Genomic DNA, 26,603 nt, shown 5'->3' with positions numbered 1-26,603 from the left:
TTGTGTGTGTGTGTGTGTGTGTGTGTGTGTGTGTGTGTGTTTCTATTTGGTTACTGTTTGGGTGTCTTTTATTTTGTTTTGTTTTTTGGTGGGTTTTATTTTTTTTCTCTTGGTTTGGGAGACTGGTAGTTGTATTTGCTCTTGTTTTGTTTCTTGAGAAAGAAATTAGAGTTGCCTGTCTAGGGAGGGTGAGACTATCTGGAAGTACTTGTGGTAGGGGAAAAACATGATCAAAATATATTTAAATTTGAAAATTATTTTAAATAATAAAAATATACTATAAAATAATTTCATACTTGATAAGACATAAATATCTATTTTAGTATATAGTCAATGAGATAAATTGTAACTTTGCCATGATTTTGGAAGAGTAGGCAGTATATTGCTTGAATTTGAATTCTTGACATTTGAAAAAATGATAATTTAATTATATTTTATTCATTGCTACTGTGTATGTGCATGTGGTATGTGAGTGTGGGGTTTGGCATACTGTACTTGTGGAGGTTACACACAATCTTGAAGAGTCAGTTTCTCCTTCCACAGTGACGGAACACAGGTAATTCATTTTCACTGTTGAGCCACCTCACGACAACCCCAACATGATAGTTCTTGATGGTAAGGATGATAACAATGTTCACAGTGTGACAGAGTAAAAACAGTTGATGTTTAGAAACACTCACCAAGGGCCTAGATAGGGTTTAATGATTAAAAGATACACTACTCTTGCAGAGTACCTGAGTTAACTTCGTAACATTCACATCAGGTCATTCACAATGGTAAATATTCCATCAACAAGCTATCTGAATTACTTGTTCTGGATTCTGAACACTGCACTCAGGTACACACACCTACACTAAGTCACACACATATAAATGTATTTAAAACTAAATCATAATCTTTTTTAGAAGAAAGAGTAATCATTTAGAGTAATCTTTGACTTCTGCAGGAAACATGAAAATAAAACCAAAATCATTTGCAGTTGCATTATTTGTAAATATTCTTCGACAGGTGTGTTGAAATATGTTGCATTACAAAAGCAGGTGTGATTTATTTCATTTCATTATGATGATCTTCAATCACTTCCTTCCTTAGAGTCAGTGTCTCAGTTCTCTAAAACTGTGACTTTTCCATTCCTTTTTATGATATTTCAAACTTACTTTAACCTTTCCCTTATTTCTTTGCCAAATAAATATAAATCAGTGTTAACATAGACACAAACAATAATGTCAAAAACTTGGTTTTACAAATAATTCTGCCATTTAATTTTTTTTTTGTTGTTTTTGTTTTTGTTTTTCGAGACAGGGTTTCTCTGCGTAGCTTTGCGCCTTTCCTGGAGCTCACTTGGTAGCCCAGGCTGGCCTCGAACTCACAGAGATCCGCCTGGCTCTGCCTCCCGAGTGCTGGGATTAAAGGCGTGCACCACCACCGCCCGGCTCCATTTAATTATTTACTGTAATCTGTGTTTTCCAAATGGAAAAACTAGGCTATATAGGGTAAAACACACTACCTTTAAACTGGAAGAAGATGAACTATAGATGTGTAATCCAAATAAACTTTCAATCAGAATTTATGTCCATAATTGCTATTATCTAATGTCCTTTGTGACTTCTGAAGAAGTATTATCTGAAATATCCAATCCTCTGTGATACTATATATTCAAAGCAATGTCTTAGGAAATACTTTAATCAAGTTTACATTATATTGGGTTAATTAACTGTGTTTTAAGAATGAGAAGGAGATTGTTTTTTGTTAGAAGGAGTAAAAATTGCTAATGGGCTAAATAAAATATTTATGGAGTTTTTATTAAACTGTCTCATTTAATTGTCTTCACTGCCTTGACTAATTTTGTTTCTGGGAAATTACACTGTAAATTGTTGTTATTTTTAGTAGTTCTTAAGTAAAACTTTGTAATGAATGGAAATTTGTAACAAGAATAAATAAACACATGGCTCTCCATTTATTCCAAGTGTTTCTGAAACAAAGTTTAACTCTCAGCTTTGGGTTAATAACATAAAGTGAATTGGTTCTCAATCCAAAGGGTATTCACACATGTATATGTAGTCTCATTTATCATCCAGTGAGAATTCAGGGATGAAAGAATTGTGTTTCAATAGGAAATGTCCAGCAAATGCCCATGTGCTGAAGGCCTGCTCCTCAGGCTGGTGGAGGGAGGATACTGACTCATAAAGATGGCTGACTTGTCACAGAATCCATACATTACATTATTATTGCATTCCTAATATGGTAGCATTACAGGGCGATGGTGGTAACTAGCTTGTGGGGCCAGTTAGAGGAAGCAAGTTATTTGTGCATGTGGAGAACTATTACTCACTGGCTTGCTATGTTCTCTGTATCTTGTCCATTATGAGATGAGGCATTGAGTCCACGCCATGCTCCCTGAAATAATTATGTGCCTTTTCAGGAGTGTACCCAGGAGCAATGGGCCCTATACGCCCAACTGAAAACATTGTTACAATGCAAAATCCCTCAGTACCACAAGTTGTTTTTGTCACACACACACACACACACACACACACACACACACACACACACACCCCTAAAGAATTGGATCTTTTAAAATATCAATTTTAACAATACTATAAACTAGATTTTACATTCTCCACTTAGGACAATTATTTGAAAGGGTAGGATAATTTAAGCAATTCATTTGTATGTATTTGTAGTCATATATTTTTGAATAATTAACTTAAATTCAAATATATTTTCATGAGTCTTTTTTCTCAAAATCAGCTTCTATCTTTTATCATGACGTCCCATGCCTGAAATGAGACAGGAGGCTGAGGCAGAAAGATCACAATTTCAAGGCTAGATGGTTTTACAGAGTGTCTTGCCTCAAAATCAATGAATCTAGACATACAACCAAACAGAAAACCATCCAGCATTAGCACGACTTAAAAATATAAACTTCTCAGAATTTAAAATATATACATTTTATTAAATGTAAATTTTCAAAAATGTAAATAAACAGATTGATTTATTTATTACACTTGTTGAGCTTTCTTGATTTATAAAATTAAATAAAATTAAATTCTCAAGACATACATATAAATTCAGAAAAACACATACAAAATAAATAAAATCTAACAAGCAAAAGAAACTGACTTTTGCATGTGCAATCACATGCACACACAAACACAAATGAATAAAATATAATAATATACAAAGAAAGAAAAATATGCAATGAGGCGATCTTACAAAACATATTAGTTATAATATCTATTTACTCTAGGGCCATTGTTTATGTGCAATGCTAATAATTATTTTCAATATATTTCAAATATGTAATACTCTATTATTAACTATGGTCAATAACCTTAATCTTTCAAATGCAGATTTATAACCATTCATTACATCATCACCTAACTGTATTCTTAGGAAAACATTTTTTCATTATACACATGTTTCTAATTTTCAAGGTATTTTATTTTCTTTTTGCTTTTTGCATTCCTTTCTTTAAATTTCTTTTTGTTTAAATTTCTTTCATTTCATTTGAGGCAGGGTATACCAGTACCCTCTGTGTGACCTGGTACTCATTATGAATTCCAATGCTGTTGAATTCAGAATAGTCTTCCTTCCTCAGCCTCCCAATTTGTCATTAAAAAAAATTCAGTTACTGTTCCTCAAATACCCATACTAAATAATAATTATTTTGAAATTTCATATTTAATTATTTTTAATTATTTAAAAAAAATTTATGTAGCAACATGATTATTTTAAAGTATCTATCCTAAAATATATTAGTTTTACTGGTAGTTGATACACAGCAACATTGCTTTAATATCACTTGACTCTAGGAAGAAATATTAAATAAAGCACAAAAATGAAAGACAGTTACTCTATCATAGAGAAAGCTGGAAGATACTAAGAAAGTGAATTGAATAAATAAATTATCACCAAAGATCAGTTTGGTTAATAAAAACCACATACACAAACACATATACAATCTCTCTCATAACTTCCTTCAACTCTAAAACTTTTATATATCATTAAAAAACAGACAAAGGAAAATTAGATCACACTATAAAATAGCCATTTGGCAGCCTTGAAAAGTGTCATGACTGTAAAACAAAAGGGAAAACTCTAAGAATTTTTCATTGCTTGAGGACAGAGAGGAGACCTGACTATATTTAGAGAGTTATTTTTGTTAATCAAAAAGGAAAATTATTATCAGTAAATAAAAAAAATAGTAAAGTTTAAAAAGTCTATAGTTATCAGTGTATACAATAAGCTTCTATTTTTTGGTAACTTTTTGTTATTACCAATATATTCATAAGCTTGATGACATAACAGACTTCTGATGACTGTGTTTCAGAAAATGAAAGTAAGGTTAACATTACAAGGTTAAAGTCAACATAAGGTTAAATTCACAAGATTACAACTCTTCAATGAGTTAGAAGGGTTTAAATTAAAAATCGGCAATATTGTCTACATAAAGGAATAATCTCTGAGTTATAGAAACTTGTGTTTACTGGCATTATGTATATATAAACAAGGTTAATATAAAAATGTACCTTTAACATAAACTGAAAAATTTGAAAAGTTACAATCTTAAGGAAAGAACTCCCCAACTGGTGACGCAAGTTCAAAGTGCTTAATCTAGGAATCATATTCACAAGTCAACATTGGTCTAACTGAGCAGTATCTATATACTTTATAAATACTATATATTATATGTATACATATGGGTAAAGTAATTAAAACAAAAGGCCATAAATTTTAGAGAGAAGGGAGAAACATGAGAGGCATTGAAGGGATAAAAAAGAAGAGAGAGATGATGCAATTATGTAAGAACAATAAGGAATATCAAAACTGAGGGGATTCTGGATATGAAAATTTTAGGAATTTGAGCACGAACAACAGAGGCAAACTTTACTAATGGAATACAAGAGATGGAAAAGAGACTCTCGGGTGTTGAAGAGATATAAAAAAATGAGTACATCAGTCAAAGGAAATGTTAAATCTAAAAAGCTCTTGTCATAAAACATCTTGAGAAATCCAGAAAACTATGAGAGGACCAAATCTTAGAATAATAGGAAGAAGAAGATATCCAGCTCAATGGCCCAGAAAATATTTTCAACAAAATCATAGAAGAAATTTTTCCTAATCTAATGATGGAAATGCCTATAAAGGAACAGGAAACATACAGAACACTAAATATATTGCACCAGGAAAAAAAAGTCTCCTCACCTCATAATAACCAAAACAATAGATCTATAAAACAAAGAAAGAATGCTAAAAGCTTCAAAGGAAAAAAAAAAGCCAAGTAACATGAAGGAGACTGATTAGAATAACACTTGACTTCTCAAAGGAGACTGCAAAGCCAGAATGACATCCTGTATAGATGTGCTACAGATTCTCAGAGGCCACAGATGCCAGTCCAGACTACTATACCCAGCAAACACTTTTAATCATCATAGATGGAAAAAACAAAATATTTAATGATAAAGCCAAATTTAAACAATTTGTCTATAAATCCAGCCCTATAAAAGGTGCTAAAAGGAAACGCCTACCTAAAGAAGTTAATGACCATGTAAATACAGAGAATAAATAACCTTAGATAAGCAAAACCAAAAAAAGGCAATCTATCTATCTGTCTATCTATCTACACCTCTGTCTCCATCACCACCATGATTATCAATGACAAAATATCAGAAATCAACAATAATTGGTTATTAATATCAAAGGCCTCAAGTCCATAGCAAAAAAGACACAGACTAAGAGACTAGATGTAAAGATAGAACACATTATTTTGCTGAATCCAAAAAAACCTGCCTCATCATCAAACAGATATTATCTTAAGGTAAAGAAAAAGATATTCCAAGCAAATGGAAATAAGAAGTAATCTGTGTAGCCATTTTACTATCTCACAAAATGGACTTCAAGTCAAAACTGATTAGAAGAGTTAGGGAGTGATATTACATGTAGAAGTAACCGTCTTATTAAATAAGAAACACAGAGCCAATGTAAAGATAAAAGCCCTAGAAGTCAGAGCTAAGAGCCTTACCCTTCCTGCTTCAGCGATCCTCTTCAGCCAAGAGAGACCTACTTTCTGTGTGTTTGTCTTTATATAGAGTTTCTGTTCTGCCTTCTCATTGGTTGTAAACCCAACCATATGACCGCCTCATCACTGCCTGTCTGTACAGACCTCCAGGTCTTCTATAGTTGGTATTAAGATTAAAGGCATGTGTATCCAATGCTGGCTGTATCCTTGACCACACAGAGATCTACCTAACTCTGTCTACCAAGTGCTGGGATTAAAGGCGTGTGCCATGAACACCCAGCTCTGCTATGGCTTGTTATTAGCTCTAACCCCCAGGCAACTTTATTTATTAACATACAAATAAAATCACATTTCAGTACAAATATCACCATAATTACATACTCATCATAGAAAAAAAAATCTACCAAGATGACATTTTAATTCTGAGCATCTTTGCTCCAAACACAAGGTCACCCAGGTTTGTGAAAGAAACACTACTATAGCTTCAACCACAGAATGACCCTCACAAACCAATTGTAACAGATTTTAATACCTTATTTTCACTAATAGATAGTTCATCTAGACAAAAATAATCAGAGAAATGCTAGACTAAGAAACACTATAAACCAAATGGACCTAATAGATATTTACAGAAAATTTTACCCAAGCACAAAAGAATATATTTTTTATCGAATTTTCTCAAAAATCGACTACATACTTGAACAGAAAACAAGTTTTAACAGATACAAAAAAGTTGAAATAACTCCCTGTATCTTAGCTGACCACCATGGATTAAAGCTGGATATCAAAATCAACAGAAATAACAGAAATCTTACAAACTTATGGGAACTGAATAGGTCTCTACTGAACAAAAAATGGGTCAAGACAGAAATGAATAAAGAATAACTTTCTAGAAATGAATTAAAATGAACACACCTCAAACCCAAACTTATGGGACACAGCATAGGTATTTCTAAGAGGCAATTTTATCAATAGGTACAACTTTCCAAAGATGAATCAAGATTAGGTAACAATATAAGCAGAGCTATTACCCCTAGTGAAATAGAGGCTGTCAGTAAAAGACTCTCAACCAAGTAAATCACAGAGCCAGAGGGTTTTAGTGTAGAATTTGACTAGATTTTCAAAGAAGAATTACACCAGTTCTTCTCAAATTATTCTACAAAATAGAAACAAAAGGAACATTGCTCAATTCATTTAATGAGGTCACACTTAGACCCAAAAAAGAAAGAGAATTACTGACCAATTTCCCTTATGAACATAGTTGCAAAAATATTCAATAAAATACTTGGAAACCAAATATAAGAAAATATCAAATTGATCATCCACCATGATCAAGTTGACTTAATTTCAGAGATACAAGGATGTTACAATATATGAAAATCAATAAATGGAATACACCAAGCAGAAACTGAAAAAAATAAACATGATTATCTCTTAGATGCTTAAAAGTTTGTTGACAAAATCCAATACCCCTTCATAATAAAACTGTTGGAGAGTATTGGGATATAAGGAACATATCTAAACATAAAAAAATGTAGGTTATAACAAGCACATAGTCAACATCAACTCAAATGGAGAGAAACAAAGCAATTTCACTAAAATCAGGAAGAAGACAAGGTGATCCATTCTTTCCATACTCATTAAATATAGTACTTGAAGTCTTACCTAGAACAATGAGAAACCTGAAGGAGACACAAACGGGACACAAGTTATAAGAAAAAAAATCAAAGTATTTTATTTGCAAATAATATGATAGTATACATAAATGATTCTAAAAAATCCACTGGAGAACTTCTACAGCTAATAAGCACTTTCAGTGAAGTGGCTAATTACAAAATTAACTCACAAAAGTCAGTGGTCTATCACAATACAAATAAAAAAGGGACTGAGAAAGAAAACAGGGAAACAACACCTTTCACAATAATCTCAAATTATCTAACTCTAAGAAAGTGAAAGTCTTGCATGATAAAACCAACAACAAAAAACAACGCCACCACCAACAAAAATCCCAAACAACAACCACAAAGACTTTCTTTCAATTCTGTGAAGAAAAAAAAATTGTAGAAGATGTCCGAATTTGGAAAGCTCTCATATGCTGGTGGGATTAATTTGATCAAAAGAGTAAAACAGGTCTTCCTAACAAAAGCAATCTACAGATTCAATGCAATTGCCATTCAAATTTCAACACAAGTCTTCACAGACCTTCAAAGGACAATTCTCAGCATCATATGGAAAACAAAAAGACAGAAGCAAAAACAACAAAACTCCTAAACAAAACCAAACAATCAAAAACAAGAACAAGAGAATTAAAACTATCCTGAGTAAGGAAAGAACTGCTGAGATCTTCTTGCTCTTCTCGATTTCAAGTTGTACTACAAAGCTATTGTAATAACAACATCATAGTATTGCCATTAAAAAGAGACATGCTGGTCAATGGAATCATATTCAAGGCCCAGGCATATATTCACCTGTGGCCTATGGCCACTGGTTTTTTTCATAAAAATGCCAGAAGAAATACACACCAGCAAAAATACTGCATCTTCAAAAAAATGGAGCTGGCCAAACTGGGTTGCTGCTTATACGAGAATACCAATAGATTTACACTTATCACTCTGAATAAAACTTAAATTCAAAGGGATCAAAGATTTCAACATAAAACTGGATACCCTGAACTTGATAGGAGAGAAAGTGGAGAATAGCCTTTACTTCATTGGATCAGAAGATATTCTTATCAGAACACCATTAGCACAGGCACTAAAATCAATACATAATAGATGGGACTTCAAGAAACTGGAAGGCTTATTTAAGGGAAAAGACACCGTTCTTCAAGCAGAGAGGTAGCCTACAGAATGGGAAAAGCTTTAACCTAACTCAACATCCAATAGGAGATTTCTATCCAAAATCTATAAAGAAATTGAGAGACTTGATGTTGAAAAACAAAATAATCCTATTAAAATGGAAAATTCTCAATAGAGGTATCTCAAATGTCTGAGAAACAAATGTTCAACATCTTTAGCCATCAGGAAAATGTAAAACAAAAGTACTTTCACATTCCATCTTATACTTTAGAATCACTAAGATCAATAACACAAGTGACAGCTCATGCTGGTGAGGATGCTAAGGGAGGCACTCATCCATTGCTGGTGGTACTGTGAACTTGTTCAGCCACTATGGAAATCTGTATAGCAGTTCCTCAGAGAGTTGAAAATTGATTAACCTCAATATCCACATATTCATTCTTGGGCACATACCCAAAGGATGCTTCATCCTATCATAAGGACACTTGCTGAACCATGTAAATTGCTGCCCTATTCATAACAACCCAAAATTGGAAACAACCAAGATGTCACCCAACAGAAGAATAGATACAGAAAATGTGGTAGATTTTATACGATGGAGTATTACTTTGCTGTTAAAAAAAATGACATTATAAAATCTGAAGGCATATGGATGGATATATAAAACCACTCTGAGTGAGGTAAACCAGAACTCTGATAAATATGGTATTTATTCACTTTTACATACATATTAGCCTTTAATTAAATGATAACCACACTGCAATCTCGAGTCCCACAGAGGTCAGGTATAGAGGAAGGGATGATGGGGGCATATAGATCTTCCAGTTAGGGGTAAACAGAATAGATTTTATGGGTGGACTGAGGACAATGGAAGGGGTCAACAGAAACAAGTGGATAGGGTAGAGATGGGTGTAGTACTAATCTTAAAGGGTCTTATTAATAAAAACAATCACTGAGCCAGGTATAGGGGTGAACGCTAAAAGATCAGAGAAACAGAACAAGTCACAGCCAGCCTCACCTCAGCAATTCCTCAGCCAATCCTGTTTCCTTAAACTGAATGCTTGAGTCCTCACCAGAATAGATCTCAGTTTAACTGCCACTCAAAAGCCTAAAAGCTTAAAAAAGCTCTAGTTCCTGGTCCTCATGCCTTATATACCTTTTTGCTTCCTGCCATCACTTCCTGGGATTAAAGGCGTGTGTCACCATGCCTGGCTGTTTCCAGTGTGTCACAGAGATCCAGACGGATCTCTGCCTTCGGGATGCTGGGATTAAAGGCATGTGCTCAACCATTTTGGGGCCTCTATGTCTATCTAGTGGATGTTCTGTTCTCTGACTCCAGATAAGTTTATTAGGGTGCACAATCTATTGTTTGACACAGTATCACCACAGAAGGGGAGGAGAAATGTGGTTGGTGGAGGGAATGTTTGGCAGGACAGCTAGAATTGAGGTGCATTTTAGGGGTGGTTGGGAAAACTCCTGAAGCAGAAACTTCCTGAAACTTATGAAGGCAATCCTAATAAAGTCTCCCTATAATTAGAGATACCAAGTCCCAACTGGCCATGTCTTATCACAAAATGAAGATTCCAGTGCTGGGACTGGGTTGCACACAGTTGTGTTGTCAGTCAGAGGGGTCCCACAGAAATCCAAAAAAACCCCAAGTGATTGCCAAGATGGGTTGCTCTCAGCCAATGGATAGAAAGGCCCCATTCCTGAAGACAACACTCATACAACTCATTGAACATGCAGAGATTGAGCTGATGCCTAAATAAAGCCTTCAACCTTCTAGTCTCTGGTACAGGATGGTACTCTAAGGCTGCCAGAGGAGAAACATAACCACCAAGCTAGCCACAAAACCTCTGTTCTGCAATCTGTCCTGACTGCCAATTGTGCTAGGGCAATGGTGGCACAGAACTTGTATTTGATTTGACGTAAGGCCCAGTCCACGAGATGGAACCTATACATAACACTGCTTAGGTCACCAAGAACTAGAAAGAACAGATAATCCAGAGACCTCTGGTAAAACCAAATACTACTGATAAAAAATTTACAAACAAACAAGCAAATAAATAAATAAGCAAATAAGTAAATAAATAAATGGACAAGCAAATGAATAAATAGAAGGAAGGCAGAAAGAACGAAAGAAAGAAAGAAAGAAAGAAAGAAAGAAAGAAAGAAAGAAAGAAAGAAAGAAAGAAAGAAAGAAAGGCAAAAAATGGAACAATAAAATGACTCCTAACACCATTCTGCCTTAGTATAGGTCACTTCTTTATTTAGCCATCATTAGAGAAGCTTCCTCCTGTAGCAGATAGGAACAAATACAGAGAACCACAACCAGCCATTGCACATAGAGCCATTGGAACACAAAGCTACAAATGGGATTTCTTCATCAAATCTCTTCCCTTGGAGCTCAGGGAACCCTGAGCTTAACAAAGGAACAAAGGAAGAGATGAAAAGAGTGCAGAAGGGGAGATGGAGGACACCAGAAGAACAAGACTCTCTAAATCAACTTGTCACCGCTCATATGAACTCACAGAAACCAGTGAATGAACTATAGGCCAACACGGGTCTGCATCAGGTCCTTGGCATACATATTATATCTTTCAGATTAGTATTTTTATGGGATTTTTCAAATAACAAGTGGGTTTCTGATTCTCTTGCCTTCTCCTGAGTCTCTTTCCCTAATGTTTTTTTTAACAATGAACTATTTTCTTTTTATTTTACAATACTATTCAATTCTACATAACAGCCACAGATTCCCTCTTTCTCCCCCGTCCTGTCCCCCTCCCCTTCCCCCAAGCCCACCCCCAATTCCCACCACCTCTAGATCGAGGCCTCCTCCGAGGACTGAGATCAACCTGATAGACTCAGTCCAGGCAGGTCCAGTCCCCTCCTCCCAGATTGAGCCAAGCGTCCCTGTATAAGTCCCAGGTTTCAAACAGCTATCTCATGCAACGAGCCCAGGACCTGGTACCACTGCCTAAATGCCTCCCAAACAGATCAAGACAATTAACTGTCTCACCTATTCAGAGGGCCTGATCCAGTTGGGGGCCCCTCAGCCTTTGGTTCATAGTTCATGTGTTTCCATTCGTTTGATTATTTATCCCTGTGCTTTATCCAACCTTGGTTTCAGCAATTCTCGCTCATATAAACCCTCCTCTTTCTCACTAATTAGACTCCTAGCGCTCCACCCAGGGCCTAGCCATGGATGCCTGCATCCAGATTCCTCAGTCCTTGGAGTAGGAACAATGAAGGGCAAGGGTTGAGGGAAAGAGAGCGGGAGATCCCAGCTGGATCAAGAACAGAGAGGGAGAACAAGGAATAGGAGACCATGGTAAATGAAGACCATATGAGAAAAGGAAGAAACAAAGTGCTAAAGAGGCCCACAGAAATCCACAAAGATACCCCCACAAAAGCCTGCTGGCAATGGCCGAGAGACAGCCGGGACTGACCTACTCTGGTGATGGGATGGCCAAACACCCTAATAGTCGTGCCAGAAACCTCTTTCCCTAATGTTGAGAGCAAAGAGGAGGAGTAGAGATAGGGGCAACTGTAATCCTTACACATTGTATATATTATATGAAAAAAAATCTATTTTTAATGAAATGAAAACCTCTGTTGTTGTTTTTGGCTTTTTTGAGACAGGTTTCTCTCTATAGCTCTGGCTGTCATGGAACACACACTGTAGACCAGGTTGGCCTCAAACTCAAAGATCAATCTACCTCTGCCTCCTGAGTGCTGAATTAAAGTCATACATCACCATCACCTGGTAGGAATTAAAAAAAAAAATTCTAAGGCAGCACCACCAGCTGGGAACTGTGTGTTCAAACACATGAGCCTGTGGGGCGCACTGTGCGTTCACGCTTCACTTGTCAAGATAGAAGGCTTGAGAGTTGTCGGTGCTTGCAGCCTCCCCTTCAGTATATCTGAGTCCAGCCTCATCTTCCTGTTAAGTTATTTGTGGACTTAAAGTGGATAAACATCATGATGCTTCAAACTACTAATATCAAGAGAATGTAGATCTCATAAAATTTGATTTGTATTAAGTTAGGGAGTCTGTGGTGGTTTGAATCAGAATGTTTCCATAGACTGGTGTGTTCGAACACTTGGCCCACAGGGAGGGACACCATTAGGAGGTGTGGCCTTGTTGGAGCAGGTGGGGCCGTTTTGGAGAAAGTGTGAGAAGTGTGGGAGCAGGTTTTAAAGCCCCAGAAGCTCAAATCAGCTATTGTATTCTGCTGCCTTTGGATCAAGTTGTAAGACTCTCAACTCCTTTTCTAGCACCATGTCTGTCTGCATACTGCTGTTTCTCCCCATGACAATAATGGACTGAACTGAAGCTGTATATCAGACCCAATTAAATATTTTCCTTTATAGGAGTTGCTATTGTCATGGTGTCTCTTCTCAGTAATAAAACCCTAAGACAAGAAAAAAATTAAAAATCTCAAGAAAAAATACATTCTTCCTGAAAAAAAATATATTGAAAAACTAATAAAAGAAAGATATGTACATACATACATTTAGACATACACAGAATATGTGTTACATGTATATGCATCTCGTATATTTATACATTTATATATTATTAATTTACAATAACTAAAATTTTAGAGTATTATTAGAGATAAAGACTATCATGTTTGATTTATTCATCACAGACCAAGGCTCCTTCACTAGTTGTCACTCTCTGTAACCTGATGTTAGAGTTTGCCAATGTTCTTCACATCATTCCTTCTTTATATCCCCGACATAAACCATACTGCATCTTGTTCAATTCGGCTCACAATTTTGGCAAAGAATAAAAACCAATATCCTAAGCTAGGCATAACACTGGACACCTGTTTTCCCCCTTCTTGGGAGTCCAAGGCAAGAGAAGAACAAGCTAGAAGTCATGCCAGAATGTTTAGCAAGACTCAAAGAACTATCACACAGAAATCAATTTAAATCTCTTTTTTGATATCTGATTAGGCAATAACTGAATGTAAATTTTATAAACTTACTCCTCTTTTATCATACCTATGAAAGGAGATTTTGTTCCTACCTACAATAGTTTCCAATGATATGATTCTCCTGCATTAACTTATTGATGATTCTGTAAAAAAAAAAGAAATCAGGTCCACCATGGCTTAAATAATGAAATTTTTAAGGAAACAAGTTATATTTGACCAGGATTGAATTGTGAAAGCTGCATTTTAATTTATTCATATATGAGGCAATATTTAATTTGAGAGTGTTAATTTGAGGTGGGTTTTGATGGGAAATGTACTTGCTTTTCACTGTCATAAGTCCACATATACAGTAAATGGATAAAAATTGCACCATATGCAATCATTGCCTTACACGTGGAAATAAGTTGTAGGTTGCTCTTAGTAAAATGTACTTTTACTAGTTTTAATTATGTGGATGTGTGTGTAAAAAAACAGTACACCCACTTCCCCGTTGAACCATCTCTGTAGATCCAGGGTTTTGACTTTTATTTGCAATCAATTCAGCATACTACCTCAACTTTTAAACAACTAATCATATGGGAGGACTTTTCTGTCTTGCCTGCTGGCTCCCAAATCATGACATGGAGACTATAATTAATTAGGAAAGCTCAGTCGATAGCGTAGGCTTGATTCTAACTACCCCTTATGACTTAATTTAACATGTTTCTGTTATTTTATGTGCTGACTCGTGGCTTGTGGCTATTATCTCTTTTTCTCCAGGTCTTGCTTGTTCTGTGTGTCTTGTCCTCTCCATCATCTTCTTTTCAGCATCCTTTCTGCCCTGAAAATCCTGTCTAGCTATTGACTATTCAGCTTTTTATTAAGCTAATCTGAGTGGCACATCTTCACACTGTACAAAAAGATTGTTTCACAACAGAATAGATTGACACAACAAAATACACACACATTATGACACTAAGTCATTTTTAAATTGGCTGTAGATTACTGTTGCTTAACTTGTGAGATTTGGCTTTCATTATCCATTTTATCTACATATGGGTTTTGGAAAGAAGTAGTCAGTTAATTCAATATATCTAATCATATTTATGACCTAGATTCCTGTAACTGGATCCTCTAAGATATTTAAGTTTTAGTTTCTTTTTTTAGAGTTATCTCTTTCTCAGTCATTTCCCAAAAGAAATTTTCAATAGATCTCTTACATTAAAAGAAAAAAAAAACAGCAAAACACAGAAAGTATAATTATATTTTAACTTCATTAAACGTGCATTTAAAATAATCCCAAGAAAATTATATGGACTTCCCAGCTGTACATACTGTAGTAACTTTTAAGCAAAGCATAGTGCCCATATACAACAGCAAACAAATGATAAGTTCTCAGCTCAATTAATTTTTATTAAGTGCTTGATGAGCCGATGTTAGCAAAACTCAAAGGAAAATAGAATCAGTATTCTCTAACGCTTTTTCTGGCCAATATCTGTTAACCAAGGTAACACTCATTTTCACTTGAACCATCATGACTTTTCTTTATGAATCTTAGTGTTTTTACACAAAATGAGTAATGTGTCATCAAAAATTTAGCTTTATTTTTGAGCTTTCACTCAAAGATAAGCTTGTGATCCCATTCACAATATGGTACACAGCAAAAGTTTTTATAGTATTCCACTGACTAAACTCACTTGCATTTGTCTAGTAATACTTATTTTTATTGATGGATGATAGTTGGAATAGTTCCATGGTTTATTTATTCTTACTTAAACAAACAATTCTATTATAATCACTTTTACTTCATTGTAGTAAAAATATATACTTATGTTGGATATTTACCCACTAAGATAATTTCTACACATACTATATGCATTGGTTGGCTGTTAATATTTTCTGCTAAGAACTTTGAAATGTGATTATAGCATTTGGCACATTATCCCTTGGGTTACTCATTTAGAACGCCACTTTTAGTTGTGTGAAAGGCTAAAATTCTGGAATGTTAGCTAACTGTTCGTTGGACAGTGTACATCTATCATATAACTGCATAAATGAGCAAATCCTCCAAGGAATCCAATCCCCAAGCTCCTGCCACTGTAATCATTGCAACTGGAAAAGAGAAATAATCGCAAGATATTCTGTCCAAATTGTACATTTTAAGCAAAAATGGATATGCAATATATTGGTCCACAAAATAACTGGATATGTTTGATATGGCACATCTGAGAATCATAAAGGAGAAATTTTACTCACTTTTGTTATAAAAATTATATATTCAAATAATGAGATATGTTTTACAATTTGGAATTGGCAGAAAATTGATAACTATGTAATTATAACCTCTCAACAAATTCTATTTCATATTGTTTTCTAATGATGCTTGAACTGACACAATTAAAAACTAATTAGTTATTATCCATAAATTGCTTACTAACAGACTACTAGCTTACACCAAATGAGAAAAAAAGCAAGAATGTCATCAAATAGCATTGAAATTCCTAGCAGAGTTGACTCTGCATACCTCATGTATCCACCTTGTATTTCAAAGGCACCTTCATTTACGACTTTCTTTTATTCTAAAAACTACAAAAACTAAACAAAATTGTTATCACGCTGGAGCATGGTGTTTGAAACAAGTTATATCTGTGTTCTAGTCTCATGAGCATGAACATTCGCCTCTATAATAATATACCCATGATTCCTTTGCAAGGGGAGCTTTATTTTTGTTTGATAATATAACATATATTAGATATTTAAATGCTTAAATATTATGTTTTTAATTCTTTTTTTTTTTTTTGATTTTTCGAGACAGGGTTTCTCTGTGTAGCTTTGCGCCTTTCCTGGAACTCACTTGGTAGCCCAGGCTGGCCTCGAACTCACAGAGATCCGCCTGCCTCTGCCTCCCAAGTGCTGGGATTAAAGGCGTGCACCACCACTGCCCGGCTTATGTTTTCAATTCTTAAAAAAAACTTGGTAGTTATATTTCTATATCCAGATGAGCTGTTTAGATTATTCTTTCCATACAAGCCTGAAGATCAAGTCCAGGTCTCATAATTAGTACCTTAGTCTAGCATGGTCACCTCTGCACTTACATGCTCAACCTCTAGTTTTCTTCCAGGACATTCTCTCCCTCATATACCTACAGGCTTCACTAATACCACTATCTACTTCTCTGAACAGCCAGATCCTGAAAATCCTTTAGCAGTGTTTGGTCTGGTGACTCAGCTAGATCTTCTAGAACCTCTAGAATTATCACTAAACTCCAGATTTAGATCAGGAACTGCATCATGCCATCCCAGCCACCTATGTACTTCAGACTTTATTCCAACTAAGCTATATCAAATGTTAGACTCAAACAGGATTATGTACCCTGCCCTATATTCTTTCTCAACATGCTCTGTTTATGTCAGAAACAGAGATAACAAAAGAAGTATGTATGTATATGTATATATATATATATATATATATATATATATATACACATACATCATCATTAAAATTCAAGTAGTATGAACTATGAAAGGTCAAGGGAATATCTCCCATCTTCCACAATTCATCTGTCCAGCAGTGATATTCCCTAATAAGAATTACCTAGACAAATTATGAAGCACAGAATTAAAAACAAACCAAAACAAACAAAAAGCACCAAACTTTATCAAATAAGTCAAGGATTTTAAGTTTTACACAAAGAAACAACTCAATACAATTAAAGAGAATAAGAATAAATGTCTAAATGATACCTATGAAAACACAAAAATAAATCTGAAGCAAATGATAAAGACAGTAAATAATTTGATAATAAAATTCAAAGAAATAGTAAATAATTGGGGAAGGATCCAAACTTCAATGAAGATGCAATTTAAAAACCCACTAATGTGGTATTGTATTCCCCCAAATATTGTGCATGCTAATAAAATTATCTGGGGTCAGAGACAGAGCAGCCACAATATTAAACATAAAGGATAGGCAGTGGTAGCACACGCCTTTAATCCTAGCATTCCAGAGGCAGAAATCCATGTGTTCAAGGATACAGACAGGCATGGTGACTCATCACGCCTTTAATCCCAGAAAGCAAGCCTTTAATCCCAGGGAGTGGTGGTAGAAAGCAGAAAGGTATATAAGGTGTGAGGAACAGAAACTAGAAGCATTTGGCCTGGTTAAGCATTTGGCCTGGTTAAGCATTCAGGCTTTTGAGCAGCAATTCAGCTGAGACCCATTCTGGATGAGGACTCAGAGGCCTCCAGTCTGAGGAAACAAGACCAGCTGAGGATCCGGCAAGGTGAGGTAGCTGTGGCTTGTTCTGGCTCTGATCTTCTAGTTCACCCCAATACCTGGCTCAGGTTTGATTTTATTAATAAGAACTTTTAAGATTCAAGCTACATACTAACTCAAGTTGAAAACTCAAGAGGATGTCTTATAGGTAGAATGAAGTAAGCAGAAGAGAGATTATTAGAATTCAGAAATAAAGTAGAGGATCTAGATAAAATAAGTGAGGGGTATTTTAAAAATTAAAATCACAAGAAATAAAAATAATAAATGTGGTATGCCATGAAAAGAAGAAACCTTAAAGTATAAAACAGATGAGGAAGAAGAATCACAGGTCAGTAGTTTATACCATATCTTCGATAACATCAAAAGAGAAAATTCCTCCAAACTAAGGAAAAATACACCCATACAAACACAAGAAGCACAAGGAACAAAAAGTAGAAAAGATCAGAAAAATAATGGCCCATAGAATATAATATTTAAGTCAGTTTAACCACAAAGAATACATAACAATGTGGATTGAAAACTGTAGAAAAAATAGGTCGTGTATATATAAAGGAACACCAATCAGAATAAGTTTTCTTCTCAATGGAAACATTGGGAGCCTAAGAGGATGGAGAAATGTATTTCATGTCTTCAAATACTGTGAAGACCAACCTAGAGTAATATAACCAGCAAAACATCTCCCATAATTTTAAGAGAAAGAAAACATTCTGTGATGTAAACAGCCTAAAATATTTATTTCTAATACACCAATCATCAGCAAAATACAGGGATAAGTATTTCAGTAGAGAGGACTAAGAGTGTACAAGTGATTTGAAGGGGGAACTGGAAGGGTGCATGTGGGTGATTAAGGGAGAAAGATAAATACAGATGAAGGAAGGAAGGATAAAATTACAGGAAGGGAGTCTGAAAATGTCATAACAGATCATAATATTACTCATCTGCCTAAAGTTACCTATAGTTCATTTAAGTCTGTGTAAACACATACATTTATAGTTTAAACAACAACAACAAAATTCCCATCTGGGCTGACAATGCTGTCCCCAGAAGCCATATACTAAGAAAATCCAACATCAGGTGCGAGAATCTCCATTTTGAGTTACTGAACAGGATTGTCCAAGAGACTTTCAAGCAGTATAGCTTATTTCTGTTGCATTTGGTACCTCCTAGTGATTGAAGGTAAGTCCCTATTTCTTCAGGCACCATGCACTTCAAACACAGGACCCAGAGGACCTGAGCTTGGTATGACCTCAAATTCCCCTCTTAGGGGACTAGCTTTTACAGTACCAGAATGTGCCATACAAACTTCCAATGGAGAGAAGCAACCAATAGACATCCCCAACTGAGAAGCCTACAAAACACAACTAACCCTAGTGGTACAATAGTCACACAAATACCTTTATAATAAGCAACAGCTCTCTAATTAAACTATGCCCCACGGAACAAGAGGGATGCCATGTCAGAGACCCAAAACCTCATCACCTGTCTTCATTAGTGAGTTATGGATCCCAAAGGAGAATCCACTTTTCTAAATCATCACAATTTATGACAACATTCTAAACAGTGATTCTTATACTCACAGATAAGAAGAGTTCTCACCTTTTAGCAAAGAGATAGTCTCTTTGCAAGAGATGGATACCACTACAGAAAAAAAAAAAGCATAACCAATCTAAATGCAGAGAACCATGTGGTGCATTGCAGAGAGGCTGTGGAACAATCTTAATGGGCAGAGGAACATATGTTGGCTGTGAGATTGTTTGTCCTGGAAATGTCATCAAGGTAGCATGTGAAGTCTCATCAGCACGGCTGCCTACCAAAGCATGAACAATAAGAACACCAATAGACCGGGTAGCATGGAAAGGACAAGGCTCATGGTACCCTCCTAGCCAAGGACATAGGAGCAATGGCAGAATGCTGAGAGTGGGGAAATGATCTTCCCAGGGAAAATCCCTCAATTTGATATCCAATAGCAAGTGGTCAACCACAAGATCACATGCATATGGAAACATTATAGGGACTAAGACATTGTACTTCTATATTAAAGTATCTATAGTCAACTAAAGAAAAAGGAGGCTGCGATTTTGTGACAGAGAAGGGGTTATGAATCAGAAGGAAAAGTAATGGGAAAAAGGTTCTAAATTATAATTTTAAAAATTAAATATTATAAACTTAAAAAGATCTTGAGCCTTTTGCTATTCAATTATTTGAAAGTCAGTTTGATTCCTAGTGACTTGTTTTAAGACTTTGTAATACAGATCTGTACAGGTGTCACTCCAGAAATGTTTCAGACATAGACTAAATGGACTCATTTAAGACTCTATACTGAGTTTCCATTTTGAGGCCTACAGCATTCTCTCTTGTCTGAGCAAAGTGTGAAAAATCATTCCCACCAGTGTGAGCTCTGGGAATAGATTAACTATTTCTTATTCTTTCTGTAGGAGGTGGCTTTTTATGCACATACTGTTGAATAAATAGTGAAGATTCTCTGGATTCTTTAAGGATTTCCTTGTTCATATCACCTCACTGGGACCCTATGACATAAATAAACTCCACAATCCCAATTCCTCGTCTGTTTTCCATTTTACCTCATGGAGGTTGTGGAGCATTTTAAAGAACATGTTCTGTGAACTTCAATTTCTGAAATCACCTTCATGCTTAAAATCAAGATGATTGGACAGATTTCCACTTTTGATCCCATGTCTCATAAATTATGATACAATCATTTATCTCATCCAATGTCCAATAATTATTATATTAGGTAATTTTCTAATTGTTCACAGTGAGAGGGCAAGACATGAATATTTCATAGTAATGTGAACACCTAATCCTAAAATATACTATATATTTAAAAAGTAATGACAAACCACAGTATAATAGGATTATAATTTAAATTTATTATATCAAACTAATAATTTTGAAGCCACGTCTCAATTTAAACCATTAATCCTTTAATTAAGTAGCAGTTCATCAGTAAAATCTATATTATTTTTTTCCTTTGATTTTTGTTTGTTTGTTTGTTTTGTTTTTGAGACAGGGTTTTCCCATGTAGTTTTGGTGCCTGTCCTGGATCTTGCTCTGTAGATCAGGCTGGCCTTAAAATCACAGAGTTTTGCCTGGCTCTGCCTTCTGAGTGTTGAGATTAAAGGAGTGCACCACCTCTGCCTGGCTTTGATGTTTTGTGTGTGTGTTTGTACTATACACATTTAGTAAGAAAAATAGTGTTTCAAATATTTTTTCTAAAACTGTTAAAATTCTGATGATTAAATACATTTTGAAATGATATAACAATCATATACATATTTAAAACTTATATCATTTAAATTGTACTTTAACAAAGTTTAAAAATCACATACTGTTTGTATAAATTATAATTTGAAAATAGTAAAACAATATTTAGCTGACATGTCTAAGTAAGGAGCTTAGTGTGTATCTTTGCTTCTCTTTAGTAAGTAAATTATAATCTCAGCTGAAAAAATAAAAAGTGAATGAATTGTTAATGAACAATTATTAATGAATTAATATTTTAAATTTTCAAAAATTTATAGCCATCCCATACTTTAAAAATGAGAAACTATATTGAAAAGAAACTAGTACAGGGCTGGTCAACCCCTTCATAAGGAGGCTATCTATGGAATCCATGGCTGGTCAACCCTTCATAACGAGGCTATCTATGGAATCCATGGCTGGACAACCCTTCATAAGGAGGCTGTCTATGGAATCCATGGCTGGTCAGCCCCTTCATAAGGAAGCTGTCTATGGATTCCGTGGCTGGTTAGCCCCTTCATAAGGAAGTTGTCTATGGAATCCATGGTTGGTCAGCCCTTCATAAGGAGGCTGTCTATGGAATCCATGTGTGGACAACCCCTCCACAAGTAGGCTGTCCCCAGAGTGCATCAGCTTTTACAACAGACACCAGATACAGATATGGGAAGAGAAAGAAATGCAGAGATGGCTACACAATCCCTGCATAAGGAGGCTGTTCACAGAGTCCATGGCTACACATTCCCTGCCCATAGAGTCCATCAGCTTTCTCAGCAGACACTGAACTGAAGGGGATTCTATAAGAAGTATGAATCCTTCTTCTTCACTAAACCAGGGAGAGCCACTACAGTAGCTCTGTAGGGCAGAAAATCAAGATAAATTCATCATGCCTGCTTTGTTGAACTTAAAGCCCATTCAATAGGAGGGAAATCATGCCTGGTACTGGACACCTCATCATGTATTCATAGGGGTGGTGAAGTCATGGACCTTAGGAAAATACTTAACACAATCTCTTTGCTAGTTAAGTATAATCCCTCACTACATTTTAAGTATTACCTTCATTCCCACAGGTAAGACTAGCTACTAGACCTCATCAGATCAAACTTGGATACATTGCAGAGATCGCCGAACAATGTAGAACCCAGAACAGATTGACAATCCACATTACAGATCCTACATTTTTGGCTCATGGAACATGAGGAAAGGGAAAGGCAGAATGATGGTAAGAACCAGAATATTAGGAAGTCTACTCTGAAACAGTCTCTTGTAGAAGTAGGTGCATAAACAAGACCAGAGCAATAGCAATATCAATGAACAGGTTAATAGGGAATAAGAAAAAATTCAACAGATCCCATTCCCTAGACAAAGAACTATAAGCAACTATTGTCTGCTGGGAGAAGGAGAATTAACCTGGTATAGGGATGAGCCTACTCCTTGGTTAAACAGTGCATAGTGATCAGTCCTAAAACCATATACACACAACAATAAAAAGTTACTCAGCAGATATATGCATATATACCTGTGTATGTATACATGTATACATATACATAACAAATATAATCAGAGCAAAAGAGAATTTCAACTTTGAGGGTGGGGAGGCATGGACAGAATTCAAAGGAGTTTAGCTGGGATGGGCTGGAGAGAGGAAATAAAGATAGTGCTATAGTGTAATTCTATATCAATTAAAAACCTTTCAAAATAAGTAAAGAAATAACTACATATAATATGATGTATATAATTTGAATATGTATTTATAAATTTAATTATTTTGAAATGTTTTGTTATGTGTATACACCCATACATACATGTACGCATTAGTGTTAGTGTTTTCTCTTTTTGCTTGGAACATTTTTCCTTTCCTTTTTCTTCTTAACATTTTCTCTCTTTTCACTTTGTTCTTTTGTTTCTGTCACTACAGAGGTTTAGAGCTGCTAACTTTCCTTTTTTCACAAATTTACAACTAGGAAAGAATTTTGATAGGAATGAACCACACTTCATGTTTCACACATGTCTGCTATGAGTGATGTTTAGATTTATACTTATACCTGCTATTAATGTGAGTTTAAAGCCATTCTGGCTTTAGGATGGGCAAATTTACTTTCTATGTGAGGAAAAATAAATATAGATATTGCAAATGACAGATATTTGACTGTCTGGTTAAGATCTTACAATGTCCATGCATTGAAAAATATGGCCTATAGGGAGCTAAGTAAGTGCTGCGGAACAATCTTTGTACACTGTAAATATGTATCACTCTCATTAGTTAATAAAGAGCTGATGGACCAATGGCTAGGCAGGGTAACATTAGGTGGGAGAACCAGACTAAGAAAGAACTAAAATTTTGGGAAAGTGGGGGAGTCCGAGGAGACACCATTGGATGCAGAAAGAGGAGGATGGAATGTAAATACATGAGGTAAACAAGCCTCAGGTCAACACATAAATTAATGGATATGTGCTAATTTAAGTTGAGAGAGCTTGTTGGAACCATCCTAAACTATCAACCAAGCATTTGTAATTAATATTAAGTTCCTGTCTGATTATTTGAGAACTGATTGGCTGGAAAGAAAAGTCTGCCTATAAATGGTACCCAAGCATCTGGCACATACATGAGACTTGAGGAAGCTTTAAAATGGTTCAAAACACACAAAAATGGAGCCCAACACAGCTTCCTAGTCTCATGACTCTCACACAGGGCATGCAAGTACCATTATAGACTGAGCAGTGTGTGTGTGTGTGTGTGTGTGTGTGTGTGTGTAATTAGGAACACATAATATTAAATAATAGTTAACTATATTATACTGTTATCTGTATTTGATTTCATAAGAATTAAAATGAATCAATATTTTTATATAAAACATTATTTCAAGTCAAGAATTATATTCCTTGAGCTTTGTAAATATTGACAATTCTTTTTTGTTTGTTTGTTTGTTTGTTTGACACAGGGTTTCTCTGGGTAGTTTTGGTGCCTGTTCTGGATCTTGCTCTGTAGACCAGCCTGGCCTCGAACTCACAGAGATCCGCCTGGCTCTGACTCCTGAGTGTTGGGATTAAAGGTGAGTGCCACCACTACTTGGTAATATTGACAATTCTTAAAAATTTCTTTTTTTTAATTTATTTAATTTTTTCCATTTTACATACCAATCACAATTCTTCTCCCATTCTTCCTTCCCCTCCTCCTTTTCCCCCTCCCCATCTGTCATCTTCCCCAGACCCACCCCCTAACCACTCCACCAAAAGGGTAAGTATTGGTAGAAGTATTAAGGCTACTCCATGTATTTAAAAGGGAAGTTTATTTTGTAGGGTAATTTACAAGTAAAGGGATAGGTTACAGGGTCTGGGAAAGGTGAAGTACAGTCCAGTGGTGTTCTCTGGAGAACTCTGCTCAGTCTGCCTCCAGTGTCCAGGATCCAGGAACCAAAAGAGCCGGCATATCCAGATCTCCGATCTTAAGGGCTCCTGTCTCTGCCCCACCTCATAGATAGGCATGACAGTTTCCGGATTCCTTAATGGTGGTAGTACTTCCAGGTCAAAGCTGGAACAACTACCCACTACAGGTAAGCCCTATTTCGGTCCTATGCAGGCTCCACAGCTGTCAGCTTGGGTCAGTTTTTTCTGTAGATTTCCCCCTCATGATCTTGTTGCCCCTTGTTCATATAATCCCTCTGGTCTCTCTGACTAGACTCCTGGAGCTCCGCCTGGTGCTTGGCTGTGGATCTCTGCCTCTGCTTCCATTAGTTACTGGATGAAGGAAGGTTCTATGATGACTATTAGGGTAGTCACCAATCTGATTATAACAAAAGGCCAATTCAGGCACCTTCTTCATTATTGCTAGCATTTTTAGCTGGGGTCATCCTTGCGGACATTTTTTTTTTTTTTTTTACAAAAAGTTTACTTGGTTTTAGAAAGCTGTTAAAATTATCATATTATGTTGAACCACATTTTTGCATGCAAATCAGACTCACAAAGGAAACTGTACTCATAAAACATTTATCCCAAATAAAAGATTTAAGTTGTACTTTGATTAATCCAGGCTCGATTGTGCTGGGCCTTCTAACCACTCCAAGGCCGTGGTGATCCCATTTGGTTCAGAACTTGCTGATGTACTGACCCTGAATTTCTGCCCTCACCACAAATATGTTAATTAAACTTCCCTACCCTGCATTTCCTGCCTATTTCCAATTAGGAACCATATTTTTTTTCACTTCTTTTAACACTGCAGCTAGCAACTAGAGCTGGCATAAATTTTCTGTATATATTTCCCTTGGAATTTTGTTTCAGTGTGGTTTGACATTTGAATGGATTACATCTTTATAGTTAAGGCATGCCACTTTCTAACAAATTGTGGCAACGTACACCACTGGACCTTTCAAGAAAATATAAAATATGGCATTTTGCTTATATTCTTTAATTTTGTAAATCATAATTCATCATAAGGGAGGAAAACTCAAGGGTAACTTCCAGGGCATTTTAGGGTTCAAGGAGCAATTTCCTGACATGAAAGCAGATGTTTATGCTAATGAAAACAGAGTTAGGAATTGCCACAATTTCCTATTCTGTTTTATTTTTTCACTTTTAATCTTTACAGCTGGCTATGTGGGGGGAGCAGCAGATGGATGAATATATATTTAGACAGTCTTTAAGATCATCTCATGAAAGTTTTGTTCTCTAAACACAACTTTAATATTTTCTAGAAATTTTAGTTATTACACTATTGCATTTTCCTAAGATGCTCTAGATTAAATGAATGGTGTAACAGACAATGGAAATTTTTAGCTCTATCTAAACTGACTCCTAATAACTTATCTTTAGAAACACAGAATAATATATCTCTCAATATTCACCAAAAAATATGCTTTTGGTAGTAGCGATTAACACAGAAACCCTTAACTTGCCTAGCTACTGACAATGAAAGTTCAGAAGCTCATCCCTAATAGAACAGAAAAGCCAACTCCTTCTTCCCCTGTGAGGCTCTGGGATTATTGTAGAAGAGGGGAGAGGAAAAATGTAAGAGACTGAAGTCTTGTATGACTTCAAAAAAACAGTGACTTATGGACACAGCAGGTCAGCTGAACATATGAACTCACAGCAGTTGTAACGTGTACAAGATAAGTCAAGCCAGAGTAGACCAAATTCCAGCAAGGAGAGGGGAGTGTGCATAAAATCGTGTCCCTAGCCATGGAGCTATTGGCCGTGGTTAGCTGCAAAGGGGAGAATCATTTTTATTTCACGGTGTAGCCTATGGTAAAATTGATCATGTACCAATGAAAGGCTAAACATCCAATCATATTTGAACAACCCAAGTTGATCTTGATGAAGAAAAAATAT

This window comes from Peromyscus leucopus, chromosome 13, assembly GCF_004664715.2.
Source record: "Peromyscus leucopus breed LL Stock chromosome 13, UCI_PerLeu_2.1, whole genome shotgun sequence".
NCBI classification, from domain to species: Eukaryota; Metazoa; Chordata; class Mammalia; order Rodentia; family Cricetidae; genus Peromyscus; species Peromyscus leucopus.
Note: the sequence above shows the minus strand (reverse complement) of the source record.